The 18,874-nt window shown below is 55.4% G+C and overlaps 1 protein-coding gene across 1 annotated transcript in view; it reads left to right on the forward strand.

The window, feature by feature from the left end:
• Positions 1-1,729: 1,729 nt before the first annotated feature.
• Positions 1,730-18,874, forward strand: part of SLC7A3 (solute carrier family 7 member 3) — a 64,045-nt gene continuing 46,900 nt past the window's right edge. The window contains exon 1 of the mRNA XM_069209474.1: positions 1,730-2,024. The gene's annotated coding sequence lies outside the window, so the exon portion shown is untranslated. The remainder of the gene's footprint in view (positions 2,025-18,874) is intronic.

The following is an 18,874-nucleotide window of genomic DNA, read 5'->3' on the forward strand; positions in this document are numbered from 1 at the left end:
CAGAAAATACTGAAAATGATGCTTCTAGTGAGTGACTTTTCAGGCTATCTGTTGTGAATTCCAAGACAGCATATGAGCAGATAGACAACAGTGGGAGTTAAAAAACAGATTCAGATATCTTTAAAAACAGGCACCTGTGAGTGTAGTGTTTTGCTACATTTGGCTGCTGAATTTGCTAAAAAGTGACAGGTATCAAAGTATGAGTGCACGTGTACTGGTTAAATAAATGCAGAAATGAACCTTTTTGAGTTCACTAAATGGCAAATAACAAAATAAATATGAATAAATACTAATAAAAGGGGCACAGTGAAATATGGATAAACACAAGATGGAAATGTTAAAAAAAAAAAAAATACCATAAAACTGGGAGCTCTACTCATGATTGACACCACCCTTTCCTGAAGCATTACTTTGTGCAGGACTGTACACCATGCAGTCCCACCAGATGTGCAATTTGTAACAAACCATAAAAATGTACACATGTGGTCAAGAAAGAAGAGACATTGACATCTTGTGCTAGAGAAAGATTAGAAAATATTCAAAATACTAATGAGACCTTAGATATTGGGTTGATCTCAAGCTTAGGCGGTAACAGGCCTCCACTCTGCAGTCATCAAGACCTCAATATCTGGGGTTTTAGAAAGACTTCTAAGCACTTAAATGATAGGCTGACCTCAGCCTCATGTGGTCACAAGGACAAGTTCCACTGGACTACAGCAATCGCCAAAGTCTTAATGTTTTTTTTTTTTGAAGAGAGAGTTCTAAAATCTTCGATTGTGTTTGGCATCAATAAGGTCACAATAATCAAGGCCGAGCTCCCGCAGTCACTAAAACTTCGATATTTGGTGTTTTCAAAAGATGTCCAAGACTTTTGTTGGTGATTGGGCTGACTCCAAGCTCATGTGGTCCAGGGCCGAGCTCCACGGGTCGCCCTGTCTCGTCTGAGTTAAGCTTCAACCAACAAGGCCCCATGCAGACCAGGCCCTCCGTGGAGAGTGTGAAATGTATGTGCAGCGGCACCCAAACTGCAGTCCAACAAGGAGAAGACTTGGGTGTTGTCGGTGTACATATGAGAAGGGACACCAATAGAAAGACTCGTGCTTCGCCTTCCCCAGGCGGACTCCACATCACCCGGCACCTCAGAACCCTACATTGGTTCTCGATCCAAAAGAGACACTGACCCACACATACAAAGCCCTGCACAAGGAAGGACCAGCACACATCCATAAACGCATGAGCTTCCACCAGCCAAGCAGACCCCTTCCTCCTCGCAAACACCTACTGAGAACGTACAGCCAACAGTGGAGGAAGCTCCTTCTCACCAGTAGCAGCCAAAGCCTGGGACAACCTTCCCCCGCCCCCCGCACCATGGCTCCAGGACCTCAGGAAAGAACCCGAAATCTGGTGGTTGAGATGAACAGCCGCACCCAGCGCCTGGAGACCCCCACGGCTTTACAGAACCCCGACTGAGGGACTGAGAAGTACAAGCTGAGGCTCTGCGCAGATACCAGGCGACCGGACGCCCCAGAGAGCCGCTCCGTGCCGGCAGCACAACAGAGCACCAGCGTGCGAGCAGAAGCAGATGCTGGTCCGGCTTGTACGGAGGCTCTCGCGGTTCTTACACCCAGGGGCCTCCGTCACTCCCACCCCTCCCGGACTCCTCACTACCGCCTCTCCCGGATGGACCGAGGCTAAAGGTTGTGACGCCACTTCCTGTGACGTCATAAACAGGACCAGGGTTGTGTGGGGGTGAGGCCTGGATGGAGGGACAAGACCCGACGACGCCTCCCGCTCTCTAAGTGATGGCCCCGCCCACAGCATTTGAAAGCAGAGGCGGCGACAGGACGTGGGCAGCGCGCTCTCGGGAGTCTGACGGAAGCACACGCGCACCGGCTCGCGCTCGGCTACGAGGACAGCACCCGTCTCGCGCCCCAGACGACTCGGCGCCTCGCGACCGCTCGTGCCCCGGCTGTCCTCGCGCCTCCAGTCACAGCCGCCAGCGAGCGCGCGGCTCCCGAGCACCGGTGAGTGACGGAGGGGGCGGGACTCGGGCTGAGGGGGGTCTCGCAGGCCCAGGAGCACACGGAGTGTCACAGAGAGCCGGGGGGGGGGTCGGCGTCATGCTGCCCAGGATCACACCTGTGGCACCCGAGGAGTCGGTGTGGGGTGCCAAGAGCATCGTGTCCAAGATCACACCGAGTGTGAGAGATGCCGGCGGGTAGTGTGTATGTCTGAGCAAGCAGTGGGGAGGGGTCACACCGAGTGTCTGGGAGGCTATTGGGAGGGGGGTCAGTGGGTATGCCTCAGATCACAGCGTGTGCCAGGGAGGCGCCGGGACTCAGGCTGGGAGTTGATGGGGGGGGTCAGTGGGTATGCCTCAGATCACACCGCGGGCCAGGGAGGCGCCGGGACTCAGGCTGGGAGATGATGGGGGGGTCAGAGGGTATGCCTCAGATCACAGCGTGTGCCAGGGAGGCGCCGGGACTCAGGCTGGGAGATGATGGGGGGGGGGGTCAGAGGGTATGCCTCAGATCACAGCGTGTGCCAGGGAGGCGCCGGGACTCAGGCTGGGAGATGATGGGGGGGGGGTCAGAGGGTATGCCTCAGATCACAGCGTGTGCCAGGGAGGCGCCGGGACTCAGGCTGGGAGATGATGGGGGGGTCAGAGGATATGCCTCAGATCACAGTGTGCGCCAGGGAGGCGCCGGGACTCAGGCTGGGAGATGATGGGTGGGTTGGGGGGGGGTCAGAGGGTATGCCTCAGATCACAGCGTGTGCCAGGGAGGCGCCGGGACTCAGGCTGGGAGATGATGGGGGGGGGGTCAGAGGGTATGCCTCAGATCACAGCGTGTGCCAGGGAGGCGCCGGGACTCAGGCTGGGAGATGATGGGGGGGTCAGAGGATATGCCTCAGATCACAGTGTGCGCCAGGGAGGCGCCGGGACTCAGGCTGGGAGATGATGGGTGGGTTGGGGGGGGGGTCAGAGGGTATGCCTCAGATCACAGCGTGTGCCAGGGAGGCGCCGGGACTCAGGCTGGGAGATGATGGGGGGGGGGGGTCAGTGGATATGCCTCAGATCACACCGCGGGCCAGGGAGGCGCCGGGACTCAGGCTGGGAGATGATGGGGGGGGGGTCAGAGGGTATGCCTCAGATCACAGCGTGTGCCAGGGAGGCGCCGGGACTCAGGCTGGGAGATGATGGAGGGGGGTCAGTGGATATGCCTCAGATCACAGCGTGTGCCAGGGAGGCGCCGGGACTCAGGCTGGGAGATGATGGGGGGGGGGGGGGGGTCAGTGGATATGCCTCAGATCACAGCGTGTGCCAGGGAGGCGCCGGGACTCAGGCTGGGAGATGATGGGGGGGGGGGGGTCAGAGGGTATGCCTCAGATCACAGCGTGCGCCAGGGAGGCGCCGGGACTCAGGCTGGGAGATGATGGAGGGGGGTCAGTGGATATGCCTCAGATCACACCGCGGGCCAGGGAGGCGCCGGGACTCCAGAGTTCAGGCCATGAGTGCTGCCCGGTTGCTGTCCCAGAGTCCACTGGAGTTGGTGTGTGGCGGGACACGAGGATCACATGCGGACTCTGCCACGATCCTTTGGCACAAGATCACACAAGCCTAGTTCCTGGAGGATGCTGTGCTCTGGGCAGCACTGGGCCGGTGAGGTCTAGTGGCAGAGGCTCCTGAGCGGGCACTAGTGCAAGCAGAGGCCCCTGGTGAGGGGTGGACCCTGCACGTAGGACTGGTGCATTAGGCACACAGCCGGCCGTGGAGGCCCCTGTAATGGGATGGGACCTGTGCTGCCCACAACCCCTCCCCCGGCACTGAGGTGACTGGGCACCACTGGAACAGCTGGCAGCAGTGCCAGTGTGCCGAGGGCTTCTCTGGAACGGTTGGCAGGGGCAGTGACCCCACGGGGTGCTGTGAAGTGAGCACCGGCTCTTGCAGCCTCGGGTTGGGGTGTTGTGTAGCGTGGCACTGTTGTCTGCACGGGTAGTCCTGTAACACTGAGATGTGGGCTGTATTTAATGCTGATGGTGTGGCACTTTATAACACTGCTTGCACTAGTGCAGTGGCCTCATCTCCAGGGTGATGTGTAATCTGGTGTTGTGTTGAGTGGCACATCTGGCTCTGCTGGGGCAGTCCCGTAACACTGAGATGTGGGCTGTATTTAATGCTGATGGTGTGGCACTTTATAACACTACTTGCACTAGTGCAGTGGCCTCATCTCCAGGGTGATGTGTAATCTGGTGTTGTGTTGAGTGGCACATCTGGCTCTGCTGGGGCAGTCCCGTAACACTGAGATGTGGGCTGTATTTAATGCTGATGGTGTGGCTCTTCGTAACACTGCTTGCACTAGTGCAGTGGCCTCATCTCCCTGGGTGATGTGTTGTGAGCTGGGTAGAGTAGCACGTCTGCCTGCACGGGTAGCCCTGTAACGCTGAGATGTGGGCAATATTTAATGTTGATGGTGTGGCATTTTGTAACACTGCTGTGCATAACTGCAGTGGCCTCCTCCCCCTGGGTGATGTGTTGTGTAGTGTGAGGTGCGTAGAGTGGCACATCTGTCTGTGCTGCGTAGTCCTGTAACACTGAGATGTGATCTGTATTTAATGCTGATGGTGTGGCACTTTGTAACACTGCTTGCACTAGTGCAGTGGCCTCATCTCCCTGGGTGATGTGTTGTGTACTGTGAGCTGGGTAGAGTAGCACGTCTGTCTGCACGGGTAGCCCTGTAACACTGAGATGTGGGCAATATTTAATGTTGATGGTGTGGCATTTTGTAACACTGCTGTGCATAACTGCAGTGGCCTCCTCCCCCTGGGTGATGTGTAGTCTAGTGTTGTGTAGTGTGAGGTGCGTAGAGTGGCACATCTGTCTGTGCTGCGTAGTCCTGTAACACTGAGATGTGGTCTGTATTTAATGCTGATGGTGTGGCACTTTGTAACACTGCTTGCACTAGTGCAGTGGCCTCATCTCCAGGGTGATGTGTAGTCTGGTGTTAGTGTTGTGTAGGGTGAGGTGTAGAGTGGCACTTCTGTCTGTGCTCGGGCAGTCCTGTAACACCGAGATGTGGGCTGTATTTAATGTTGGTGGTGTGGCACTTTGCCACCCCTCCACTGGTGGTCTGTAAAGTGTATATGCCATCCCTCCTCTGGTGGGCTGTAGTTTGTACATGCCGTCTTCTAGTGATCTGTAGTGTGCGCATGCCATCTCTCCCTTGGTGGGCTGTAGTGTGCACGTCACCCTCTGGTGGGCTGTGGTGTGCGCATGCCATCCTCTGGTGATCTGTATGTAGTGTGCGCATGCCACCCTCTGGTGATCTGTAGTTTGTACATGCCACCCTCTGGTGATCTGTAGTGTGCACATGCCATCCCTCCTCTGGTAATCTGTAGTGTGCACATGCCATCCCTCCTCTGGTGATCTGTAGTTTGTACATGCCACCCTCTGGTGATCTGTAGTGTGCACATGCCATCCCTCCTCTGGTAATCTGTAGTGTGCACATTCCATCCCTCCGATAGTGATCTGTAGTTTGTACATGCCATCCCTCCTCTGGTGATATGTAGTGTGCACATGCCATCCCTCCTCTGGTGATATGTAGTGTGCACATGCCACCCCTCCTCTGGTGATCTGTAGTGTGCACATTCCATCCCTCCGATAGTGATCTGTAGTGTGCACATGCCACCCCTCCTCTGGTGATCTGTAGTGTGCACATGCCACCCCTCCTCTGGTGATCTGTAGTGTGCACATGCCACCCCTCCTCTGGTGATCTGTAGTGTGCACATGCCACCCCTCCTCTGGTGATCTGTAGTGTGCACATGCCACCCCTCCTCTGGTGATCTGTAGTGTGCACATGCCATCCCTCCTCTGGTGATCTGTAGTGTGCACATGCCATCCCTCCTCTGGTGATCTGTAGTGTGCACATGCCACCCCTCCTCTGGTGATCTGTAGTGTGCACATGCCACCCCTCCTCTGTGCACATGCCACCCCTCCTCTGGTGATCTGTAGTGTGCACATGCCATCCCTCCTCTGGTGATCTGTAGTGTGCACATGCCATCCCTCCCCGGTGTTGCATCACCCACTCCCCGTCAGGACCAGCCCTCCCTGCTGTAACCCGCCGGCCTCTTGCGTCAGCTGAAGCCTCGGTATTTCCGGTTGTGCTTCCTGCAGGGGGCCCCGCCCCCGCCACTATTGTTAGCAACGCTCACTGCCGCCAAAATAGCACAGTGTGCGACACCCAGCGCCCGGGGGCGGCTGTCGGTGCGCTGGGCGCTATATATGGACCAGTCAGTCTTTCAGTGCCTTATGTGTGTCGAGAGGCGGGTGTCGTTGCACTAGGCGCTATTTAGAGATCAAACACACCAACTAGTACCATGTCTGGAGGGCACCAGCTGCACCACAACGAAGCCCAGTTGTGTCCAACCTAGCTCCAAGAGAGGGCTGCCGGTGACACTAGGCGCTATTGTTTTACATTATTTATATAGCGCTTGCCACTCTGCTTCGACAGATGCATGTTGTTTCTGTGCCCGCCGCTTGCACTGCGGTAGCGTCACAGACTTAGGCGCTGCTTGTGCGGCACTATCAGCAACGACACATCCTGTGCACGTTAGTGTCCGAGAATACACACACTGCATGCACACGGCTATGACCACACTACAGTGCACGTTAGTGTCCGAGAATACACGCACTGCATGCACGGCTATGGCCACACTACAGTGCACGCTAATGTCCGAGAATACACACACTGCATGCACACGGCTATGGCCACACTACAGTGCACGCTAGTGTCCGAGAATACACACACTGCATGCACGGCTATGGCCACACTACAGTGCACGCTAGTGTCCGAGAATACACACACTGCATGCACGGCTATGGCCACACTACAGTGCACGCTAGTGTCCGAGAATACACACACTGCATGCACACGGCTATGACCACACTACAGTGCACGTTAGTGTCCGAGAATACACGCACTGCATGCACGGCTATGGCCACACTACAGTGCACGCTAGTGTCCGAGAATACACACACTGCATGCGCGGCTATGGCCACACTACAGTGCACGCTAGTGTCCGAGAATACACACACTGCATGCGCGGCTATGGCCACACTACAGTGCACGCTAGTGTCCGAGAATACACACACTGCATGCACGGCTATGGCCACACTACAGTGCACGCTAGTGTCCGAGAATACACACACTGCATGCACGGCTATGGCCACACTACAGTGCACGCTAGTGTCCGAGAATACACACACTGCATGCGCGGCTATGGCCACACTACAGTGCACGTTAGTGTCCGAGAATACACACACTGCATGCACGGCTATGGCCACACTACAGTGCACGCTAGTGTCCGAGAATACACACACTGCATGCACGGCTATGGCCACACTACAGTGCACGCTAGTGTCCGAGAATACACACACTGCATGCACGGCTATGGCCACACTACAGTGCACGCTAGTGTCCGAGAATACACACACTGCATGCGCGGCTATGGCCACACTACAGTGCACGCTAGTGTCCGACAATACACACTGCATGCACGGCTATGGCCACACTACAGTGCACGCTAGTGTCCGACAATACACACTGCATGCACGGCTATGGCCACACTACAGTGCACGCTAGTGTCCGAGAATACACACACTGCATGCACGGCTATGGCCATACTACAGTGCACGTTAGTGTCCGAGAATACACGCACTGCATGCACGGCTATGACCACACTACAGTGCACGTTAGTGTTCGAGAATACACACACTGCATGCACGGCTATGGCCACACTACAGTGCACGCTAGTGTCCGAGAATACACACACTGCATGCACACGTCTATGGCCACACTACAGTGCACGCTAGTGTCCGAGAATACACACACTGCATGCGCGGCTATGACCACACTACAGTGCACGCTAGTGTCCGAGAATACACACACTGCATGCACGGCTATGGCCACACTACAGTGCACGCTAGTGTCCGAGAATACACACACTGCATGCACACGTCTATGGCCACACTACAGTGCACGCTAGTGTCCGAGAATACACACACTGCATGCACGGCTATGGCCACACTACAGTGCACGCTAGTGTCCGAGAATACACACACTGCATGCACGGCTATGACCACACTACAGTGCACGTTAGTGTCCGAGAATACACACACTGCATGCACGTCTATAACCACACTACAGTGCACGCTAGTGTCCGAGAATACACACACTGCATGCACGTCTATAACCACACTACAGTGCACGCTAGTGTCCGAGAATACACACACTGCATGCACACGTCTATGGCCACACTACAGTGCACGTTAGTGTCCGAGAATACACACACTGCATGCACGGCTATGACCACACTACAGTGCACGTTAGTGTCCGAGAATACACACACTGCATGCGCGGCTATGGCCACACTACAGTGCACGCTAGTGTCCGAGAATACACACACTGCATGCACGGCTATGGCCACACTACAGTGCACGCTAGTGTCCGAGAATACACACTGCATGCACGGCTATGGCCACACTACAGTGCACGCTAGTGTCCGAGAATACACACACTGCATGCACGGCTATGGTCACACTACAGTGCACGTTAGTGTCCGAGAATACACACACTGCATGCACACGGCTATGGCCACACTACAGTGCACGCTAGTGTCCGAGAATACACACACTGCATGCACGGCTATGGCCACACTACAGTGCACGCTAATGTCCGAGAATACACACACTGCATGCACACGGCTATGGCCACACTACAGTGCACGCTAGTGTCCGAGAATACACACACTGCATGCACGGCTATGGCCACACTACAGTGCACGCTAGTGTCCGAGAATACACACACTGCATGCACGGCTATGGCCATACTACAGTGCACGTTAGTGTCCGAGAATACACGCACTGCATGCACGGCTATGACCACACTACAGTGCACGTTAGTGTTCGAGAATACACACACTGCATGCACGGCTATGGCCACACTACAGTGCACGCTAGTGTCCGAGAATACACACACTGCATGCACACGTCTATGGCCACACTACAGTGCACGCTAGTGTCCGAGAATACACACACTGCATGCACGGCTATGGCCACACTACAGTGCACGCTAGTGTCCGAGAATACACACACTGCATGCACGGCTATGACCACACTACAGTGCACGTTAGTGTCCGAGAATACACACACTGCATGCACGTCTATAACCACACTACAGTGCACGCTAGTGTCCGAGAATACACACACTGCATGCACGTCTATAACCACACTACAGTGCACGCTAGTGTCCGAGAATACACACACTGCATGCACACGTCTATGGCCACACTACAGTGCACGTTAGTGTCCGAGAATACACACACTGCATGCACGGCTATGACCACACTACAGTGCACGTTAGTGTCCGAGAATACACACACTGCATGCGCGGCTATGGCCACACTACAGTGCACGCTAGTGTCCGAGAATACACACACTGCATGCACGGCTATGGCCACACTACAGTGCACGCTAGTGTCCGAGAATAAACACTGCATGCACGGCTATGGCCACACTACAGTGCACGCTAGTGTCCGAGAATACACACACTGCATGCACGGCTATGGTCACACTACAGTGCACGTTAGTGTCCGAGAATACACACACTGCATGCACACGGCTATGGCCACACTACAGTGCACGCTAGTGTCCGAGAATACACGCACTGCATGCGCGGCTATGGCCACACTACAGTGCACGCTAGTGTCCGAGAATACACGCACTGCATGCGCGGCTATGGCCACACTACAGTGCACGCTAGTGTCCGAGAATACACGCACTGCATGCACACGTCTATGGCCACACTACAGTGCACGCTAATGTCCGAGAATACACACACTGCATGCGCGGCTATGGCCACACTACAGTGCACGCTAGTGTCCGAGAATACACACTGCATGCGCGGCTATGGCCACACTACAGTGCACGCTAGTGTCCGAGAATACACACACTGCATGCGCGGCTATGGCCACACTACAGTGCACGCTAGTGTCCGAGAATACACACTGCATGCGCGGCTATGGCCACACTACAGTGCACGCTAGTGTCCGAGAATACACACTGCATGCACGGCTATGACCACACTACAGTGCACGCTAGTGTCCGAGAATACACACACTGCATGCGCGGCTATGGCCACACTACAGTGCACGTTAGTGTCCGAGAATACACACACTGCATGCGCGGCTATGGCCACACTACAGTGCACGTTAGTGTCCGAGAATACACACACTGCATGCACACGTCTATGGCCACACTACAGTGCACGCTTGTGTTCGAGAATACACACACTGCATGCACGGCTATGGCCACACTACAGTGCACGCTAGTGTCCGAGAATACACACACTGCATGCGCGGCTATGGCCACACTACAGTGCACGCTAGTGTCCGAGAATACACACACTGCATGCGCGGCTATGACCACACTACAGTGCACGCTAGTGTCCGAGAATACACACACTGCATGCGCGGCTATGGCCACACTACAGTGCACGTTAGTGTCCGAGAATACACACACTGCATGCACACGTCTATGGCCACACTACAGTGCACGCTTGTGTTCGAGAATACACACACTGCATGCACGGCTATGGCCACACTACAGTGCACGCTAGTGTCCGAGAATACACACACTGCATGCGCGGCTATGGCCACACTACAGTGCACGCTAGTGTCCGAGAATACACACACTGCATGCGCGGCTATGGCCACACTACAGTGCACGCTAGTGTCCGAGAATACACACACTGCATGCACACGGCTATGACCACACTACAGTGCACGTTAGTGTCCGAGAATACACACACTGCATGCACGGCTATGGTCACACTACAGTGCACGTTAGTGTCCGAGAATACACACACTGCATGCGCGGCTATGGCCACACTACAGTGCACGCTAGTGTCCGAGAATACACACACTGCATGCACACGGCTATGACCACACTACAGTGCACGTTAGTGTCCGAGAATACACACACACACACTGCATGCGCGGCTATGGCCACACTACAGTGCACGTTAGTGTCCGAGAATACACACACTGCATGCACACGTCTATGGCCACACTACAGTGCACGTTAGTGTCCGAGAATACACACACTGCATGCACACGTCTATGGCCACACTACAGTGCACGCTAGTGTCCGAGAATACACACACTGCATGCACGGCTATGGCCACACTACAGTGCACGCTAGTGTCCGAGAATACACACACTGCATGCACGGCTATGGCCACACTACAGTGCACGTTAGTGTCCGAGAATACACACACTGCATGCGCGGCTATGACCACACTACAGTGCACGTTAGTGTCCGAGAATACACACACTGCATGCGCGGCTATGACCACACTACAGTGCACGTTAGTGTTCGAGAATACACACACTGCATGCACGGCTATGGCCACACTACAGTGCACGCTAGTGTCCGAGAATACACACACTGCATGCACACGTCTATGGCCACACTACAGTGCACGCTAGTGTCCGAGAATACACACACTGCATGCGCGGCTATGACCACACTACAGTGCACGTTAGTGTTCGAGAATACACACACTGCATGCACGGCTATGGCCACACTACAGTGCACGCTAGTGTCCGAGAATACACACACTGCATGCACACGTCTATGGCCACACTACAGTGCACGCTAGTGTCCGAGAATACACACACTGCATGCACGGCTATGGCCACACTACAGTGCACGCTAGTGTCCGAGAATACACACACTGCATGCACACGTCTATGGCCACACTACAGTGCACGTTAGTGTCCGAGAATACACACACTGCATGCGCGGCTATGACCACACTACAGTGCACGTTAGTGTTCGAGAATACACACACTGCATGCGCGCTATGGCCACACTACAGTGCACGTTAGTGTCCGAGAATACACACACTGCATGCACACGGCTATGACCACACTACAGTGCACGCTAGTGTCCGAGAATACACACACTGCATGCACGGCTATGGCCACACTACAGTGCACGCTTGTGTTCGAGAATACACACACTGCATGCACGGCTATGGCCACACTACAGTGCACGCTAGTGTCCGAGAATACACACACTGCATGCACACGGCTATGGCCACACTACAGTGCACGCTAATGTCCGAGAATACACACACTGCATGCACGGCTATGGCCACACTACAGTGCACGCTAGTGTCCGAGAATACACACACTGCATGCACGGCTATGGCCACACTACAGTGCACGCTAGTGTCCGAGAATACACACACTGCATGCGCGGCTATGGCCACACTACAGTGCACGCTAGTGTCCGAGAATACACACACTGCATGCACACGGCTATGACCACACTACAGTGCACGTTAGTGTCCGAGAATACACACACTGCATGCACGGCTATGGTCACACTACAGTGCACGTTAGTGTCCGAGAATACACACACTGCATGCGCGGCTATGGCCACACTACAGTGCACGCTAGTGTCCGAGAATACACACACTGCATGCGCGGCTATGGCCACACTACAGTGCACGCTAGTGTCCGAGAATACACACACTGCATGCGCGGCTATGGCCACACTACAGTGCACGCTAGTGTCCGAGAATACACACACTGCATGCACACGTCTATGGCCACACTACAGTGCACGTTAGTGTCCGAGAATACACACACTGCATGCACACGTCTATGGCCACACTACAGTGCACGCTAGTGTCCGAGAATACACACACTGCATGCACGGCTATGGCCACACTATAGTGCACGCTAGTGTCCGAGAATACACACACTGCATGCACGGCTATGGCCACACTACAGTGCACGTTAGTGTCCGAGAATACACACACTGCATGCGCGGCTATGACCACACTACAGTGCACGTTAGTGTTCGAGAATACACACACTGCATGCACGGCTATGGCCACACTACAGTGCACGCTAGTGTCCGAGAATACACACACTGCATGCACACGTCTATGGCCACACTACAGTGCACGCTAGTGTCCGAGAATACACACACTGCATGCGCGGCTATGACCACACTACAGTGCACGTTAGTGTCCGAGAATACACACACTGCATGCGCGGCTATGACCACACTACAGTGCACGTTAGTGTTCGAGAATACACACACTGCATGCGCGCTATGGCCACACTACAGTGCACGTTAGTGTCCGAGAATACACACACTGCATGCACACGGCTATGACCACACTACAGTGCACGCTAGTGTCCGAGAATACACACACTGCATGCACGGCTATGACCATACTACAGTGCACGTTAGTGTTCGAGAATACACACACTGCATGCACACGTCTATGGCCACACTACAGTGCACGCTAGTGTCCGAGAATACACACACTGCATGCACGGCTATGGCCACACTACAGTGCACGCTAGTGTCCGAGAATACACACACTGCATGCACACGTCTATGGCCACACTACAGTGCACGTTAGTGTCCGAGAATACACACACTGCATGCACGGCTATGGCCACACTACAGTGCACGCTAGTGTCCGAGAATACACACACTGCATGCACGGCTATGACCACACTACAGTGCACGCTAGTGTCCGAGAATACACACACTGCATGCACACGGCTATGGCCACACTACAGTGCACGCTAGTGTCCGAGAATACACACACTGCATGCACACGGCTATGGCCACACTACAGTGCACGCTAATGTCCGAGAATACACACACTGCATGCACACGGCTATGGCCACACTACAGTGCACGCTTGTGTTCGAGAATACACACACTGCATGCGCGGCTATGGCCACACTACAGTGCACGCTAGTGTCCGAGAATACACACACTGCATGCACGGCTATGACCACACTACAGTGCACGCTAGTGTCCGAGAATACACACACTGCATGCACACGGCTATGGCCACACTACAGTGCACGCTAGTGTCCGAGAATACACACACTGCATGCACACGGCTATGGCCACACTACAGTGCACGCTAGTGTCCGAGAATACACACACTGCATGCACGGCTATGACCACACTACAGTGCACGCTAGTGTCCGAGAATACACACACTGCATGCACACGGCTATGGCCACACTACAGTGCACGCTAGTGTCCGAGAATACACACACTGCATGCACGGCTATGACCACACTACAGTGCACGCTAGTGTCCGAGAATACACACACTGCATGCACACGGCTATGGCCACACTACAGTGCACGCTAGTGTTCGAGAATACACACACTGCATGCACACGTCTATAACCACACTACAGTGCACACTTGTGTTCGGGAATACACACACTGCATGCACGGCTATGGCCACACTACAGTGCACGCTAGTGTCCGAGAATACACACACTGCATGCACGGCTATGGCCACACTACAGTGCACGTTAGTGTCCGAGAATACACACACTGCATGCACACGGCTATGGCCACACTACAGTGCACGCTAATGTCCGAGAATACACACACTGCATGCACACGGCTATGGCCACACTACAGTGCACGCTAGTGTCCGAGAATACACACACTGCATGCACGGCTATGGCCACACTACAGTGCACGCTAGTGTCCGAGAATACACACACTGCATGCACGGCTATGGCCACACTACAGTGCACGTTAGTGTCCGAGAATACACACACTGCATGCACACGGCTATGGCCACACTACAGTGCACGCTAATGTCCGAGAATACACACACTGCATGCACACGGCTATGGCCACACTACAGTGCACGCTAATGTCCGAGAATACACACACTGCATGCGCGGCTATGGCCACACTACAGTGCACGCTAGTGTCCGAGAATACACGTACTGCATGCGCGGCTATGGCCACACTACAGTGCACGCTAGTGTCCGAGAATACACGCACTGCATGCGCGGCTATGGCCACACTACAGTGCACGCTAGTGTCCGAGAATACACGCACTGCATGCGCGGCTATGGCCACACTACAGTGCACGCTAGTGTCCGAGAATACACGCACTGCATGCGCGGCTATGGCCACACTACAGTGCACGCTAGTGTCCGAGAATACACGCACTGCATGCACGGCTATGGCCACACTACAGTGCACGCTAGTGTCCGAGAATACACACACTGCATGCACACGTCTATGGCCACACTACAGTGCACGTTAGTGTCCGAGAATACACACACTGCATGCACGTCTATGGCCACACTACAGTGCACGCTAGTGTCCGAGAATACACACACTGCATGCACGGCTATGACCACACTACAGTGCACGCTAGTGTCCGAGAATACACACACTGCATGCACGGCTATGGCCACACTACAGTGCACGCTAATGTCCGAGAATACACGCACTGCATGCACGGCTATGGCCACACTACAGTGCACGCTAGTGTCCGAGAATACACACACTGCATGCACGGCTATGGCCACACTACAGTGCACGCTAGTGTCCGAGAATACACACACTGCATGCACGGCTATGGCCACACTACAGTGCACGCTAGTGTCCGAGAATACACGCACTGCATGCACGGCTATGGCCACACTACAGTGCACGCTTGTGTTCGAGAATACACACACTGCATGCACACGGCTATGGCAACACTACAGTGCACGCTAATGTCCGAGAATACACACACTGCATGCACGGCTATGACCACACTACAGTGCACGCTAGTGTCCGAGAATACACACACTGCATGAAGGCTATGGCAACACTACAGTGCACGCTAGTGTCCGAGAATACACACACTGCATGCACGGCTATGGCCACACTACAGTGCACGCTAGTGTCCGAGAATACACACACTGCATGCACGGCTATGGCCACACTACAGTGCACGCTAGTGTCCGAGAATACACGCACTGCATGCACGGCTATGGCCACACTACAGTGCACGCTAGTGTCCGAGAATACACGCACTGCATGCACGGCTATGGCCACACTACAGTGCACGCTAGTGTCCGAGAATACACACACTGCATGCACACGGCTATGGCCACACTACAGTGCACGCTAGTGTCCGAGAATACACACACTGCATGCACACGGCTATGGCCACACTACAGTGCACGTTAGTGTCCGAGAATACACACACTGCATGCACACGGCTATGGCCACACTACAGTGCACGCTAATGTCCGAGAATACACACACTGCATGCACACGGCTATGGCCACACTACAGTGCACGCTAATGTCCGAGAATACACACACTGCATGCACACGGCTATGGCCACACTACAGTGCACGTTAGTGTCCGAGAATACACGCACTGCATGCGCGGCTATGGCCACACTACAGTGCACGCTAATGTCTGCACGGCTATGGCCACACTACAGTGCACGCTAGTGTCCGAGAATACACGCACTGCATGCGCGGCTATGGCCACACTACAGTGCACGCTAGTGTCCGAGAATACACGCACTGCATGCGCGGCTATGGCCACACTACAGTGCACGCTAGTGTCCGAGAATACACGCACTGCATGCGCGGCTATGACCACACTACAGTGCACGCTAGTGTCCGAGAATACACGCACTGCATGCGCGGCTATGACCACACTACAGTGCACGCTAGTGTCCGAGAATACACACACTGCATGAAGGCTATGACCACACTACAGTGCACGCTAATGTCCGAGAATACACACACTACATGCGCGGGTCTGTGCCCACCTCAGTGCACGTTACTACATGCGCGGGTCTGTGCCCACGCTGCAGGACAAGCCCTCACTGCCCTGGAGTCTCCCTCAGGCTCTCAACCCCGGAGGGCAGTGAGAGGTAGGAAGAGTCCTCACTGCCCTAAAGTCTAACCCAGGATCTCAGCCCTAGGGACAGTGGGGGTCAGGAACGCCTCACAGCACTGGGGTCTCCCCCAGCTCTCCTCCCTGGGGGCAGTGAGGGGGTGGGATGCCTCACTCCCCTGCAGTCTAACCCGTGCTCACAGCCCAGGGGGCAGTGAGGGGCGGGACGCCTCACTGTCCCGCAGTGTCTCACTCATGCACACTGCCCAGCATCTGCCTCCTGTTAATTAATCTCTGTCTCATCAGAAGTCTCTCCTTCCTGGCAGCGGGGGCTGGAGCTGTCTAGATTCATCAGCGCCTCCAGGGACTAGGAAACGGCTGAACTGAAAGGTGGTTCATATGAGAGCGGCATTGCCGGAGCTCAGCCTTTCACCCTTCACCCTTCACCAGGCGATTAAAGGAGTGCTCATGGGGGGGCAACCCTGCACATGCTGAGGGTGGCACAGCCTGACAGACAGTCTGCAGCAGGGTACCCTGCACATGCTGAGGGTGGCACAGCCTGACAAGCAGTCTGCAGCAGGGTACCGCGAACAGGCTGCGTGTGGCACAACCTGTCAGAGGGCAGTCTGCCGGAGAGTACCCTGCACATGCTGAGGGTGGCACAGCCTGCAGAGGGCACTCTGCAGGGTACCCTGCACATGCTGAGGGTGGCACAGACTGACAGGTAGGCAGTCTGCAGCAGGATACCCTGGACATGCTGAGGGTGGCACAGCCTGACAGGCAGTCTGCAGCAGGGTACCGTGAACAGGCTGCGGTGGCACAGCCTGCAGAGGTCCCTCTCCAGAGTACCTTGGACATGCTAAGGGGGGTACAGCCTGCAGAGGGCACCCTCCAGGGTACACTGCACATGCTGAGGGTGGCACAGCCTGCAGAGGGCACTCTCCAGGGTACCCTGCGCATGCTGAGGGTGGCACAGCCTGGCAGATGGCATTCTCCAGGGTACACCTCACATGCTAAGGGTGGTACAGCCTGCAGAGGGCGCTCTCCAGGGTACACTACACATGCTAAGGGTGGTACATCCCGGCAGAGGGCAGTCTCCACGGTACCCTGGGCACGGATGCAGACACCAGACGCTGAAGTAGTTGTCTCCTCTGGCTGTGTGTCCGGGTTGTGGTTGGTCTGTTTACCCTCCTGCAGGCAACACGCTCTGTTGCTGCCAGGGGTGATTTGTTCTCCCTCGGCCGGGCAAGGGCTGGGGTGAAGGCGGGTACAATCAGCGGCCTGGGTTTAAATGCACATACAGGGAATCGGGTTGTTGGAGGGTAGCCGCCCCATTGAATAGGGTGTACCCATTCTCTGGTGTGTGGGTGTGTCATAGTTCGGGTGTGTCATATCTCAGGTGTGTGTGAGTGTGGGCTTACACTCACTGCGCCCCTCAGTGCTGTTTCCAGACTCTCTGCTGGGCCTGTTCTATTCTTGCGGCCTGTGTGTCATATCTCGGTGTGTGTGTGGTGGGGCGGGGGGTCTACACTCCCTCTGCTGGCCCTGTTCTTGTGACCTGTGTGTGTGGGGGGGAGGGGTCTACACTCCCTCTGCTGGCCCTGTTCTTGGGGTCTGTGTGTGTGTGTGTGTGTGGGGGGGAGGGGTCTACACTCACTCTGCTGGACCTGTTCTTGGGACCTGTGTGTGTGTGTGTGGGGGGGAGGGGTCTACACTCACTCTGCTGGACCTGTTCTTGGGACCTGTGTGTGTGCGGGGGGGGGGTCTACACTCCCTCTGCTGGCCCTGTTCTTGGGGTCTGTGTGTGTGTGTGGGGGGGAGGGGTCTACACTCACTCTGCTGGACCTGTTCTTGGGACCTGTGTGTGTGGGGGGGAGGGGTCTACACTCACTCTGCTGGACCTGTTCTTGGGACCTGTGTGTGTGCGGGGGGGGGGTCTACACTCCCTCTGCTGACCCTGTTCTTGGGACCTGTGTGTGTGCGGGGGGGGGGGGTCTACACTCCCTCTGCTGACCCTGTTCTTGGGACCTGTGTGTGTGCGGGGGGGGGGTGTACACTCCCTCTGCTGGCCCTGTTCTTGGGGCCTGTGTGTGTGTGTGGGGGGGGGGGG

Source organism: Pleurodeles waltl, chromosome 2_1, assembly GCF_031143425.1.
Source record: "Pleurodeles waltl isolate 20211129_DDA chromosome 2_1, aPleWal1.hap1.20221129, whole genome shotgun sequence".
In the NCBI taxonomy this organism is placed as follows: Eukaryota; Metazoa; Chordata; class Amphibia; order Caudata; family Salamandridae; genus Pleurodeles; species Pleurodeles waltl.